This window comes from Gobio gobio (assembly GCF_949357685.1).
Source record: "Gobio gobio genome assembly, chromosome: 2".
In the NCBI taxonomy this organism is placed as follows: domain Eukaryota; kingdom Metazoa; phylum Chordata; class Actinopteri; order Cypriniformes; family Gobionidae; genus Gobio; species Gobio gobio.
The window spans coordinates 75,254,681-75,271,210 of NC_137098.1; positions in this window are offsets into that span (position 1 = coordinate 75,254,681).

Genomic DNA, 16,530 nt, shown 5'->3' on the forward strand with positions numbered 1-16,530 from the left:
AAAGAATCATAAGATTAATCCGGAAAAATAATCGTTAGATTAGTCGACTAATCGAAAAAATAATCGTTAGATTAGTCGACAGAAAAAATAATCGTTAGTTGGAGCTCTACTGTAAAGCTAGATACCAACGGGTGATCCGGGCGTTGGTATCCTTCATGCGGTGGAGCCACTGAAGGGGGGCGTGGTCCGAACAGAGGGTGAACTCCCCCCCCAGGAGGTAATAACGGAGGGTGAGAACGGCCCACCTGATGGCCAAGCATTCTTTTTCAATGGTGCTGTACATCGTCTCTCTCTTAGAGAACTTGCGACTGATGTACAGCACCGGCCGCTCTTCACCCTCCACCTCCTGGGACAGGACCGCGCCCAACCCCCTGTCCGAGGCGTCGGTCTGTAGGGAAAAAGGGAGAGAGAAATTAGGAGCCTGTAGGAGCGGCCCACCACACAGAGCAGCCTTTATCTGGGTGAAAGCCTGCTGGCACCGCTCCGTCCACTGAACTGTATCCGGTACTTCCTTTTTAGTTAGATCAGTCAGCGGGCTAGCGAGGTCCGAATAATTAGGCACAAACCTTCTGTAATATCCTGCTAGCCCCAGGAACTGTCTAACCTCCTTTTTGGTCTTGGGCCTTGGACAGGTCGCAACCGCTGCGGTCTTGTCAATTTGGGGACGCACCTGTCCATGTCCCAAGTGGAAGCCCAGATATCTTACCTCCACCCGCCCAATCGCACACTTCTTCGGGTTGGCCGTGAGCCCCGCCCTTTTCAGCGACTTCAGGACAGCACGCAGGTGCTGCATATGCCGCTGCCAGTCCGCACTGTAGATGATGATATCATCCAAGTGCGCAGCGGCATACGCAGCATGCGGCCGGAGAATCCTGTCCATCAGACGCTGGAAGGTTGCGGGAGCCCCGAACAAGCCGAAAGGAAGGGTGACAAATTGGTGTAACCCAAACGGCGTGGTGAAAACATTTTTTTCTTTGGGGATTTGCCAATATCCCTTGGTTAAGTCCAGTGTCGAATAAAAGCGAGTAGTCCCTAGCCGATCAAGCAATTCGTCCACCCTCGGCATTGGGTATTCCTCAAATTTGGACACCGCGTTTTCTTTCCTATAGTCCACGCAGAAGCAGACCGAGCCGTCAGGTCTTGGGACCAAAACTATCGGGCTCGCCCAATCGCTGCTGGATTCTTCTATTACCCCCATATCCAGCATAGCCTCTAATTCATCCTGAACTACCTTTTCTTGTGTTCAGGTAAACGGTATGGCCGGCTGCGAACAACCACACCCGGCTCTGTCTCAACATGGTGTTGAATAAGGTCTGTGCGAGCAGGCAGGGGCGAGAACACATCAGCAAACTCTGCTTGTAATGCCTTGACGTCAGTGAGCTGCGACGGTGAGAGATGATCCCCGCCTGGGGCCAGAGCGAGGGATTGAGATTTTTGAATCGCTTCTGGCCCGAGATCATCCTCTCCACTCACCACCGTCACCATCATCGCTGACTCCGCCTCAGACCATTTTTTTAAGAGGTTGAGGTGGTATATTTGACGTGCTCCCTCCCTATCTGTGCGCACAACCTCATAGTTGAGGTCCCCAACTCGCCGTGTGACCACAAAGGGCCCTTGCCACTTTGCGAGTAATTTAGAACTGGATGTGGGGAGTAATACAAGGACTTTGTCTCCCGGTGCAAATTGACGAAGTCTAGCCCCTCTGTTGTACAGCTGTCTTTGTCTGTCCATAGCCTGTAACAAATTCTCCATTGATAGCCGCCCCAAAGTGTGGAGTTTTGTTCTCAGGTCCAGGACATACTGAATTTCATTTTAACTCGCGGAAGGTCCGTCCTCCCAAGCCTCCCTAAGGACATTCAGCACCCCCCGAGGCTGGCGCTCATAGAGAAGCTCGAAGGGGGAAAACCCCGTGGAGGCTTGCAGGACCTCGCGAACAGGCTCTAGCCACTTATCCCAATTTTTGGCGTCCTCGTGAACGAACTTACGAATCATGGATTTCAATGTGTTATTAAATCGTTCCACCAAACCATCTGTTTGTGGGTGATAGACGCTGGTGCGAATCTATTTAATGCCCAATAATTTGTAAAGTTCGCGAATCGTCCGTGACATGAATGCCGTGCCCTGATCGTTGAGAATCTCTTTCGGGATTCCCACCCGGGAGATTAACGAAAACAGTGCGCTCGCAACACTTTTCGCTGAAATAGTGCGGAGCGGAACTGCCGGGTATCGCGTTGCATAGTCCACCAGAACCAATGCAAAGCAATGCCCACGTGCTGACCGTTCTAATGGCCCGATGAGGTCCATGCCAATTCGCTCGAAGGGGACCTGCATCAGAGGGAGTGGGCACAATGGTGCTTTTGGGGTGGCCGGTGGATTCACAACTAACATTCACGACAAGACGCACACCACCTGCGTACATTCTCGTGAATGCCTGGCCAGAAGTACCAGGCCATTAGACGGTTAAGTGTAGCCGTTTATCCTAAATGCCCGGCCATCGGATTAGAATGAGCCGCCTGGACCACAACATTGTTGATCCTTCTTTTGTTTGTTTTGGCGCAGTTGCAAGCCTCAGAGGTGATGTAGGAAAAGTCAATAAAAGTTCTGAACAGCAAACAGTGCAATTGCATTCGGTGCTGCTAGTTAACTCCTTTGCGGTCAAAGATCGCAGATTACTGTCGTTCAACATTCAATGCTCGTTAAAACATCATCTGGACAAACTTAATATAATTAGACAGATTAAAGACTCCAGCTTTTATATTTGAATAAAACTGGGTTGCAGAGCATTAATTTCTTAATTTATGTCAGGAGTGCATAATAATCGATCTGTAATGAACAATATTTTTAATGGAATATCACACGCAAATTAATTATCTCTCGTCTGCATCCACAAAGCTCGCAAAGAACAGATTTCAGTTCAGTACTTAGTTCAAAAGTGCACATATTTGGAGAAATATTGATTTATTATCACATGTCTGCAAAATATTTCGCCATACAGAATACCATTTATATTCATTTCTCACTGAATTATCTAATCTCCATACAGCTGAAAAATATACAGAGCTCTCTCTGTGTCTCCTTTTCCTGATTTGTGTCAGATATGAGTCATCATGCGCTCATTTGTTCTCTACTGCTGTCATCTTTTTATGTGATCAATCCTGCCCTCTGTGTGACGCTGTTCTGTGTTTACACTTCCTCATTCTGTCTCTGTGAAGAACGAACCAATTCTACATTTCTATGCGTGAACTAAGAAGCTAATACTATGGCATACGTTTTTTGTGTGATTTTTAATGTGATTTAGACTATTTTATATCAATAATGGATGTTTACATTATAACTGCTAACAGGCGTAGCAAATAGCTCCATAGAAAATGCTAAATATAACATGTTTTAACATCATCATATGAATTAAATCCCCATTATATCATGATAGGAAGCTAATACAAACATTCGATGGTGGTCTAAAATGACATTTTGAGTGAAAGTGTAATTTTAATCTTTATATTGTGTTATGTAGCTTGATGCTAACCGTAGATCTAATGCACCTGTTGGACCAGGAGCTTTGTCTATTTTGTTGCAATAATTCAAATAAATCATGACCACACTTGTGGCTTCACTTTAGTTGTGGTTATAAGTTGTTATACTACATTCACATAATGACAGGCAAGGGGTTAAACACTGCAGATTTAAGGTTTCATTTTGTCTGTTGTCTGTACTGATTGAATCAGATGCACATTTGTGTCTCTTTCTCACTGAAGATCAGTGGTTCTCAACCTTTTTTGGGCAAGCGCCCCCCTACCCATTATCTAGGTCCCCTACCGCCCCCATCAAATATTTTCTCATATTCTTCCGTGAATTGTAATGCTGATTTATTAATCTGTAATTATTATAATTAGTCCTATTATTATATTTACACAACCATTCACATGTTTGGGGTCAGTACAATTATTATTTTCTTCTTTCATTCAGCCAGGATTCCTTAAATTGTTTTGACAATAAATGTAATACATCCATTTACAGAGCTTTTAAGCATTTTTGGTGATTTTTTTGGTGATTGTATTTGCTGTAGCCTTTGGCAATGTTGAGATTCCTTTAAGATTTTATCTGACATGCCCTGCTGCCACAACAGTTAAACAGGAGGTTGTTCAGGATATATCCAAAGTTGTGGAATTTTTACAGATATGTTTTCAGTTTGTTCTTCCTTTCCTAATAATCTTGCAAAAAGAATAGGGTAACCGTACCTATTAAGCTCAAGTACCCATTAAGCACACTACTATATTTGAGCTCAGATTATAAAAAAGAAAAATGTATCATCCTACTTGATGTCTTAACCAATTGATGTGACCAATGTGTTCACACTGAGATATGTGTATCCATGTGTTCACACTGAGATATGGGTATTTATGTGTTCACACTGAGATATGGGTGTTCATGTGTTCACACTGAGATATGTGTATTCATGTGTTCACACTGAGATATGGGTATCCATGTGTTCACACTGAGATATGGGTATTCATGTGTTCACACTGAGATATGGGTATTCATGTGTTCACACTGAGATATGGGTGTTCATGTGTACACACTGAGATATGGGTATCCATGTGTTCACACTGAGATATGGGTGTTCATGTGTTCACACTGAGATATGGGTATTCATGTGTTCACACTGAGATATGGGTGTTCATGTGTACACACTGAGATATGGGTATCCATGTGTTCACACTGAGATATGGGTATTCATGTGTTCACACTGAGATATGGGTATTCATGTGTTCACACTGAGATATGGGTATTCATGTGTTCACACTGAGATATGGGTATTCATGTGTTCACACTGAGATATGGGTATTCATGTGTTCACACTGAGATATGGGTATTCATGTGTTCACTCTGAGATATGGGTATTCATGTGTTCACTCTGAGATATGTGTATTCACGTGTTCACACTGAGATATGGGTGTTCATGTGTTCACACTGAGATATGGGCGTTCATGTGTTCACACTGAGATATGGGTATCCATGTGTTCACACTGAGATATGGGTATTTATGTATTCACACTGAGATATGGGTGTTCATGTGTTCACACTGAGATATGGGTGTTCATGTGTACACACTGAGATATGGGTATTCATGTGTTCACACTGAGATATGGGTATTCATGTGTTCACACTGAGATATGGGTATCCATGTGTTCACACTGAGATATGGGTGTTCATGTGTACACACTGAGATATGGGTATTCATGTGTTCACACTGAGATATGGGTATTCATGTGTTCACACTGAGATATGGGTATTCATGTGTTCACACTGAGATATGGGTATTCATGTGTTCACTCTGAGATATGGGTATTCATGTGTTCACTCTGAGATATGTGTATTCACGTGTTCACACTGAGATATGGGTGTTCATGTGTTCACACTGAGATATGGGCGTTCATGTGTTCACACTGAGATATGGGTATCCATGTGTTCACACTGAGATATGGGTATTTATGTATTCACACTGAGATATGGGTGTTCATGTGTTCACACTGAGATATGGGCGTTCATGTGTTCATACTGAGATATGGGTATCCATGTGTTCACACTGAGATATGGGTATTTATGTATTCACACTGAGATATGGGTATTCATGTGTTCACACTAGGGCTGTCAAAATTGCTCAAAAATGACGTTAGAATATTCTCTCTAAAAAAAGCACCAATATTCGAACTATTCGAACAACTGGTTGCGCATTTTATCAATGACGCGCATTACGTCAATAACAGGACAAATTAATACAAAGAGACATAACTACTTATATAGGTAGTCTAGTTAAGTTTAAACATATTTGACAACGTATTACCTGGGACTCTTGTCCCAAATATAGCAGGCTTCATTCAGTGATTGAAACAAATATTAATATAAGTTTTACAGCATATTATTGAACGCTCCGAGCGAGCTGTGCGGTGGTAAACATGGAACTTTTCCTTGACATGAAACGGTAAATAATCAAACCAGTGGAAGCAGTGCATTTATCCTTTATTCATGCAATATCTATTCAGTCAGTACGTCGGTTCCATTGCTTGACAGAACTCCAGCCTGCCCCATCCACAACACCGATCGCTCTCATGTCCTTACAACTGAACAAAATTAATTTCTCCGTTATGGCCTCTTGTCGTGTTGCAGACAGAGAGCTTGTGGCGGGCGATGCAAAGTAAGGGTGGTCCAGTTTGCACATACAAAGTTGCTTATATTTACAAAACGAGCCTACAAAAGCATAAATAAGCCCGTTTCATAAAGAAAAGTTCACGAAACTAAGTGAAAACTCACTAAAGTGTTTAGTGAAATTAGGAAACATTTAGATATCATAAATTAAGTTGTATAAGTTAACGTTACATTTCTACATTCATTTTGTTCTCATGTCACAAGTAATATCAAGGTTTATTTTGATCTGTTTTACATGATTCTTCTGTAGTGTGGTTTTCGGTGAAGTGTACTAAAATAAATATCGTCACCTGTGTACATTAGCCCACTTCTTCTCGACGCTTTTCTTGATAGTTTATAGAACAATTACTCCGAGTCGCGATCTGTCGTGTCAAAGAAAAGCACAACGGCGAGCGTGTCAAGTATAAACACCTCGTCCATTTGGGGAGGAGCGCGCGCAGTCAGAGGGGGCTCGCGCTGCGGAGACAGGCCAAAGTACACAAGGCTTCAGGCGCGCTAGCGCGCCCACTCGCAAAGCAGACATCCACGCCTCTACTACCGCGGGCGTTTTTCCCCCCACATTTTTGTATTTATTCGAATATTAATTTTCACCTTCGAAATTCGTTTTTTAAAAACGATTTGAATATATATTCGAATTTAGAATATTCGTTGACAGCCCTAGTTCACACTGAGATATGTGTATTCACGTGTTCACACTGAGATATGTGTATTCACGTGTTCACACTGAGATATGGGTATTCATGTGTTCACACTGAGATATGGGTATTCATGTGTTCACACTGAGATATGTGTATTCATGTGTTCACACTGAGATATGTGTATTCACGTGTTCACACTGAGATATGTGTATCCATGTGTTCACACTGAGATATGTGTATTCACGTGTTCACACTGAGAAATGGGTATTCATGTGTTCACACTGAGATATGGGTATCCATGTGTTCACACTGAGATATGGGTATTCATGTGTTCACACTGAGATATGTGTATTCATGTGTTCACACTGAGATATGTGTATTCACGTGTTCACACTGAGATATGTGTATTCATGTGTTCACACTGAGATATGGGTATCCATGTGTTCACACTGAGATATGGGTATTCATGTGTTCACACTGAGATATGGGTATTCGTGTGTTCACTCTGAGATATGAGTATTCATGTGTTCACACTGAGATATGGGTATCCATGTGTTCACACTGAGATATGGGTATTCATGTGTTCACACTGAGATATGGGTATTCATGTGTTCACACTGAGATATGGGTATTCATGTGTTCATACTGAGATATGGGTATTCATGTGTTCACACTGAGATATGGGTATTCATGTGTTCACACTGAGATATGGGTATTCATGTGTTCATACTGAGATATGGGTATTCATGTGTTCACACTGAGCTATGGGTATTCATGTGTTCACACTGAGATATGGGTATTCATGTGTTCACTCTGAGATATGTGTATTCATGTGTTCACACTGAGATATGGGTATTCATGTGTTCACACTGAGATATGGGTATTCATGTGTTCACTTTGAGATATGTGTATTCACATGTTCACACTGAGATATGGGTATTCATGTGTTCACTCTGAGATATGGGTATCCATGTGTTCACACTGAGATATGGGTATTCATGTGTTCACACTGAGATATGTGTATTCACATGTTCACACTGAGATATGAGTATTCATGTGTTCACACTGAGATATGTGTATTCACATGTTCACACTGAGATATGGGTATTCATGTGTTCACACTGAGATATGTGTATTCACATGTTCACACTGAGATATGTGTATTCATGTGTTCACACTGAGATATGGGTATTCATGTGTTCACACTGAGATATGGGTATTCATGTGTTCATACTGAGATATGGGTATTCATGTGTTCACACTGAGATATGGGTATTCATGTGTTCACACTGAGATATGGGTATTCATGTGTTCATACTGAGATATGGGTATTCATGTGTTCACACTGAGCTATGGGTATTCATGTGTTCACACTGAGATATGGGTATTCATGTGTTCACTCTGAGATATGTGTATTCATGTGTTCACACTGAGATATGGGTATTCATGTGTTCACACTGAGATATGGGTATTCATGTGTTCACTTTGAGATATGTGTATTCACATGTTCACACTGAGATATGGGTATTCATGTGTTCACTCTGAGATATGGGTATCCATGTGTTCACACTGAGATATGGGTATTCATGTGTTCACACTGAGATATTGGTATTCATGTGTTCACACTGAGATATGGGTATTCATGTGTTCACACTGAGATATGGGTATTCATGTGTTCACACTGAGATATGGGTATTCATGTGTTCACTCTGAGATATGTGTATTCATGTGTTCACACTGAGATATGGGTATTCATGTGTTCACACTGAGATATGGGTATCCATGTGTTCACACTGAGATATGGGTATTCATGTGTTCACACTGAGATATGGGTATTCATGTGTTCACACTGAGATATGGGTATTCATGTGTTCACACTGAGATATGGGTATTCATGTGTTCACACTGAGATATGGGTATTCATGTGTTCACACTGAGATATGTGTATTCATGTGTTCATACTGAGATATGGGTATTCATGTGTTCACACTGAGATATGGGTATTCATGTGTTCACACTGAGATATGGGTATTCATGTGTTCACACTGAGATATGGGTATTCATGTGTTCACTCTGAGATATGTGTATTCACATGTTCACACTGAGATATGGGTATTCACGTGTTCACACTGAGATATTGGTATTCATGTGTTCACACTGAGATATGGGTATTCATGTGTTCACTCTGAGATATGTGTATTCATGTGTTCACACTGAGATATGTGTATTCACGTGTTCGCACTGAGATATGGGTATTCATGTGTTCACACTGAGATATGGGTATTCATGTGTTCACTCTGAGATATGGGTATCCATGTGTTCACACTGAGATATGGGTATTCATGTGTTCACTCTGAGATATGTGTATTCATGTGTTCACACTGAGATATGGGTATTCATGTGTTCACACTGATATATGGGTATCCATGTGTTCACACTGAGATATGGGTATTCATGTGTTCACACTGAGATATGGGTATTCATGTGTTCACACTGAGATATGGGTATCCATGTGTTCATACTGAGATATGGGTATCCATGTGTTCACACTGAGATATGTGTATCCATGTGTTCATACTGAGATATGGGTATTCATGTGTTCACACTGAGATATGGGTATTCATGTGTTCACACTGAGATATGGGTATCCATGTGTTCACACTGAGATATGGGTATCCATGTGTTCACACTGAGATATGGGTATTCATGTGTTCACACTGAGATATGGGTATCCATGTGTTCAAGCTGTCTGAAAACTTTCAGCTGAAGAGGAGCCCCTTAAATGTGCATTTTTTAGATGTTTAAGCCTTTATCTTTGATAAGTATAACTTCTTACTGCTAAATTAAGATATTCATGTTTAGACTTTTGCGTATTATAACCTGGATGTGGGAAATAATTACAGTTAGATCCGAAAGATAGTTTTAGCAACATAGCGCAAGTCCTACGGAACATTGTTAGCTTACTAGCTGTATAAGATTGTGTGCTACACTAATATATTACTTCACAGGCATTACTGGCTTTTACTTTTAAATCCATTATACTATACATTTACAGTTTATTGATGTTCTGTGGTTTTACAACGCTGTACTTTTTAAAGACTTCATATTATTGTGCGGTGAGCTTAAAGGGTCACTACTAGGGGTGTAACGATTCGTTTTAACAACGATACGATTCATATCACGATTTGAGGTTGTCGATACGATTCAAGGACGATATTTGTTCATTTAGAACGATACGATCCGAAACGATTCAGTGACTTGAAATCGATTCAGTAACTTTTTAGCCAAAAATTGTGTGACTGAAATAAATATCTGGATACTGGTCAGTGCAGGTGAAGTTTCAAAGATTCCTGTTGTTTCTTGTAAGGGAATCCGGTATATCAATTATTTATGGATATAAACAAACAAGTAAACAACAATTAATGGCAAATGCATTCAAATTTTATTTGAATAAAGTGCAACCAACAGTTTAGGTTGAATTAACAGGAAGTTAACCTTTTCTGCTCTCATTTTCAATATTCAATACATTTTCAATAAAAGCACAGTAAGTGCAACCAACATTTCAACAGTAGGTTAACCTGCTACTTCTGCTTTTGTTATCCAACATAATAATATTACAATATTAATATCAAAAATAAAGTGTAACTAACTTCTCTTCAGGTTTAATTAATAGTAGGTTTACCTGCTACTTTTGCTGTTGTTTTTCAACATTAAAATAATACAAATACAATATTAATATCAAAAATAAAGTGCAACCAACATTTCTTCAGGTTGAATAAACTGGCTGAACCTGCTACTACTCTCAGTTTAATAAACAAACAATATTTAACAAAAGATAAAATGTAACCAACTACTCTTCAATGACTCTACAGATTTCTTTTTCAACAATATCAACATGATCTGACCGCAGAACACTTCTCTGTGCGTTCACTATGTCGCCAGCAGTACTAAAAACTCGCTCTGCTGGCACACTGGTGTCAGGAATGCACAGGTAATAAGCAAGGGTTGAAAGTACAGGTAGCTCTTTCTCTTGGTGGCTTGATAATTTCTCGCTCGTTGGCTTCTCCTCTGCCATGCGCCATGCTATGTTTTGTTTTCTCAAGCCCCGTTCACACCGCCAGCGACACGCAGCGACACAATGGCTGCGTTCGAAACCGCATACTTCCCTACTATATAGTATGTAAAAAGCAGTAGGCGAGCGAAGAGTATGCTCGAATCCTTTGTATTCATAAAAGAGTAGGCGAGAACTACCAGGGTTTTGGAGTATTTCTCGCGAGATTCGGACGTGCGTATACTGATGTTGCGTTCGAATATGCCTACTTACCTACTATATAGTAGGCGAAAACAGTACGTGAAAGGAGAAGTATGTTCGAAACCTCAGTAATCATAAAAGAGTAGGCGAGAAGTTCCCGGATGGCCTACTGGTTCCGCCCAGATTGTGAAGCACCCATCGTCGGATACTTTTCTATCCCTGCCTTCCCATGAGGCCACAGGAAAGGATACGTCAGGCGGAGAAAAGCCAATCAAATGTGAGTATTACAAACCAAAATCACGGTTCCTTGTGTTAAAATCGCATTTGTTGAACTACTGTAGAGTAAACTGTTGAATTGTTAAAAGTGTAAAGACGACAGACAGTATAGTGTAGTTGTGATTGGGCTGTAAAAACACGTTTTATTATGTATGAGCTCCAGTAACACACACACACACGTCTCCAAAGTGGATTTACATAAACAATATACTTAAAGATAAAGATGCTTACTAAATGTTTATTTAACAGCTGACAGGAACATTTTCGATAAGTATTGCAGATGACATCACAGCATGAAATAGACATCTGATCAGAGTGATGTGTGTGTGCTATAATGTAGAGTTCACTGTGGTCAACACTGCTTACTTTACATGAACGTCAGTAATGTTAATAGATCTACATAAAGTAACTAAACATAAGTTATCTTTTTTTATTTGTCCATTAGTACTGTTGATGAATTGAGGAACATTAACACATCAGCAACTACCTCAACATTTAAATGTAGTATTGAGCACATAAACTTTTATGCTTTTATCAAGGTGTTGTTTAAGATACAGGTAACATGAAAGTTGTCTGATGTTACAGTGGCAGAAGAGCTCGTGTGTGTTTATCTGGTGGAGACTGGAGAGAGGGTGATGAAGGAAGCCTGTTATCAAAGGCTTTGAGTATACTACAGAAATGAATAAAACATACATTTAAATCTTAAGTTGTATTTTATTTTAATTTCAAACAGAGTTATTTCAGCACTTTTCTGATTCTTGATGTCTGTGCATTTGCTGCAGAGCTCCTGTGGATGAGCCTTGATCAAGGACACACTGGTGGTGACGGCTGCGGAGATCCAAGCAGAAACCTTCTGCTTATCAGTTCAGTGTTTAGCCCACTACACCACAAAAGTCATAAAGCTACAATACAAGTAGCATGTAATTGTAAAAAATATTAAATCAAATATGGCAAGAAATGGGATGCTGACAACATGAATTGTAAAACGTTTTAAGTAGTCATGCTGATGGAGAGCAGGCAGACGGATGTTTGGAGTAGACATCAGCAGTCAGAGATTGTCCCGCACATGTTCTCCACTCTTGCTTCAAGGTTGTGGAGTTCAGAAGGGACAGGAGGGACATGATGGACGGCTAGGACAGGAGAAGGTGTTCACGGTGGTCAACTGCTTCATCAAGCTGTGTTGAGATGGCAGCAGATGTGGGGTTCACCGTCTGTAAATGTGTGATGGTTTGTTAGAACAATACGTTTGAATAAAGCTTTGTTTCATGGTGACTTATTCATTTGTGATGTTTACTTTTATTCATTCTTTTACTCATTAATTCATGTTTCCTATTGTTGTCAGTAAATAAAATATTTTATTAACTCATGCATTTATTCATTGCTTGACTGAAAATTGGTATTCACATCGGCTGCATTTGTTCTAGTGTATTTTCATGCATCGCTATGTCATATGACAACAAGTTGCATTTTGCATGTTTTACTAAAACAATATAATTTTCAGTAAAAAAAAAAGTAATATAATTAAGTATTGGTCAGCATTTGTTATTATTATTATTGTAAGTGTTTTAGTGGGCTAGCAATGCAATTCATTCTGGGGTAATCTTAATTTTGAATAGTAATAACTTACATTTTAAGAGTATAAAATCAACAGTGTTCTCCCAAGGTGAGATCTTCGAGCAGCTGAAAGACGTCCTCGTTGCAGACTCTGAGGGAAACCGCACAGGTCGGGCTGTGGAGTTATTGATGCTTTGAGCTGTTACTGCACCTGTCACTCATAGGCCTATCTTTTATTTTATAATTACATGGTTGTATCTTTAACAATCCTAATAATAAAACAAATATCATGGGTTTGCATACATTATATACAAAGAAAAAACAATAACAAGGTTAGATATCTTTGAATAAGGGATTGAGGGATAAAACAGGAGTTAAATTTAAAAAGGAAAATATAAAGGAGATTTAGGCCAATTTTGCTTGTGGATGACATGCTTTGCATATAAAATAAAGAAATTAACAACATATTTAAGAGATCACGATTGTGGGTTTTGGTAAGGATAAAACTGGGTCAGATTAGTAGGGTTAATATCACAAAATAAATGGGCAGCTGTTTCTTCAACAAGCCCACACAATTAGCAAGTTTAATCAATATTAAGATATTTATAGATCGATGAATTAAACCTGTCACTCGTCTTTCAAGTTGTTGCGCTTGAGATAACGTCGTAGGTCACATGATAACGTCAACATGGCGCATAAAGTGCGGATCGCATTCATACTTAACGAGATCAGGCAATATAGTACCTACTCTTTTAGAGCTCGTTAAGTAAGTACCTACTCAATGAGTATGCGGTTTCGAACGCAGCCAATCATATTCATTTCAATGAGCGCTGCTGCTGGTGCGTTGCGATGATGTCACAGATAGGCAGACTGAATCGAGTAAAGTTTAACGCCTTTATCATTAAAAGTGCTAAGAAAAAACATCCATATAAAGTCTGACGTGCTTAAATCCAATGCGTTATTTTCTATGATCGATACAATCGATTGATTACCTTTTAAAACGATGTTAGATCGATATATGTCGTCCGGAAGGCCAACTTGCCGAGCACAGATCGATGTAGTTAGATCATAAGAAAATAAATCGATACATCGATGTAGTAGATGAATCGTTACACCCCTAGTCACTACTATGAAAATCACAGCTTTAGTGTGACATCAATAAGAAAAAGTATAATTTCATAAATATTTTCAGTAATAGCTGTTCACATTAAACTATGTATGAAATTAATACATGACCTAGATTATTTATTTAGCAAAATTGTCCTTTTAAATTTAATTTAATAATATTTATTTATTATTATTTAAAAAATTTTTTTGCTGTTTCAATAAATCTCAGTGTGCTCCTGTTAAGCTCATCCGAATTTGAACGTCTATGTAAATACTTCATAAACAGACTTTAAATATTAACTCATGGTTGTCACTTCAAGTTAATCTTTATAAAATGATTATTTAAAAATTTTGTTTAAAATAAACAATACATTTCCCATAAAAACATGTTGTGAGCTTAATGGCAACAGGGATGTAAAGAGTACAAACATGTCCCCATTAGGCACAGCCATACTTTTTGCATTTAATGATGTATATCTTAATTGAATTGCTTCTCTCATTTAAAATAAAATAAAATATTATTGTGAGAGAGATTCATATTTTATATTTACATAACTTCTTGTACTCCAACCAATACCCTGTGCACTAAAGTGTCTCAATGTAGATTTTGGTGACCTTCAAGGGATAGTTCACCCAAAAATGAAAATTAGCCCATGATTTACTCACCCTCAAGTCATCTTAGGTGTATATGACATTCTTCTTTCAGACGAACACAATCCGAGTTATATTACAAAAGTTCAGGCTAATCCAAGCATTATAATAGCAGTAATATTTGCTCTATTTTTGAAGTCCATAAAAATTGCATCTGTCCGTCAAATAACGTGCTCCACGCGGCTCTGGGGTGTTAATAAAGGCCTTCTGAAGCGAATTGATGCATTTGTGTAAGAAAAATATCCATATTTAAAACTTTATCAAGTAAAGTTTTGGCCTTGTTTAGTGCTTTTTGCTTTTCATAATAAGATATAACTTAACTCTTTAACTGACTTCTCTACTGTACAGTAGACCTTAGTTTGATAGGGAAAAATATGATATTTTATGATATTATATCTTGTAAGGGCCAAAATATTGCCGACCCTTCATCCAGTTTGGATGCATTTCATTCTAATCGGTCAACGACTCAATTCTTTGTATGACTAGTAGCTCACGATAACGAAATAATGAGTTTACATTTACATTGTTATATGAAATCACCTACTACAGTCAGCCATTGAATACTATGGGACTATTTTATTAATTTTTTTTTTCTAGATGAAATTTTTTTGTCATTCTATTTATTAATTTTAATTTAACTTTTTGATACACAATGCCCGGTTGGGGCCTGTACAGGGTCCAGAATGACATCATCATGTATTTACTTTCAATGTTAAATGTCTATGTAGGAGCTTTGACCTCATATGTGGTCCCATTTGAAAGCTTACGCCCGTTTCACACATACTCCGTCTGCAGTGCGTATGCGGTGTGTGTTGCGGTGCGTATGCGGTGCAGGAGCAGCACGCGCTGTTGTGCTTTCATATATGCTGCGTTTGCAGCGCGCAACTGATCCGCGGTTGTATACCACAAACACAGCATTTATTCATTATTATTTTCATTTCAAATCCAAAAGTTATTACTGAACATGGCTTGTCAGAATTGCAATTCTCTTTGTTTACACTTTCATAGATGTCACGTTTTAACGTAGTACATTTAAACAACGTTTTATTCAATTCATAACTTTATATTTATATAGCCTATATAACTTTATATAGCCTATACTTTAGCTCACACAAGTGGCAAAACATTGAAATATAACTTATAGCCTATAAACATTTTAAATGAGAAACTTACAATAGAAACAGCTGACTCTCGTCTTCTCTTTCATTTTTAAACCCTTTTAAAAGCAGGTCATAAAGACCTTTGTTTTTCCACCTCCATGAATGTTCGTGCTCTTCCTTATTTCAATTTTTTTTCCTAAATGCCAGGTAAGGTGTCGTTTCCTTGCTTTACCCGAGAAAAAAAAGCCATGTGTTTACTTTGAAACAGAGTATATTTTAAATTACATACATCTGTGGTAAAATTACTAGATTTTCGTGTCAGTACATGTTTATTTTAAAGCGAACAATGTGCTGTCACTTTAATTCCGCAGTGCAGCACAGCAAAAAATCGACTCGGTACGAAAACGATCGCCGGACTGCTGCAGACGCACCGCACCTGGAACGGACTGACGGACAGCATCCGCGTGCAGTGTGAAAGCTGTAATCCGTTAACATGGGTACGGAAAAAAATACGCACCGCATACGCACTGCAAACGGAGTATGTGTGAAACGGGCGTTAGAGTCTCTACTTTCTGGAGATAAGTATAACTTATTACAGCTTAAGAGCTAAATGGCTGCACTTCTGCACTATGTTCAAACACTTTAAGACAAATGTATTTGTTGTTTGTTGTGTTTTCATAGTCAACAGATTATAAGATAAATGCAGCTTTTTTGAGTTTGCATGGAATGTTCTTCGACTTTTATA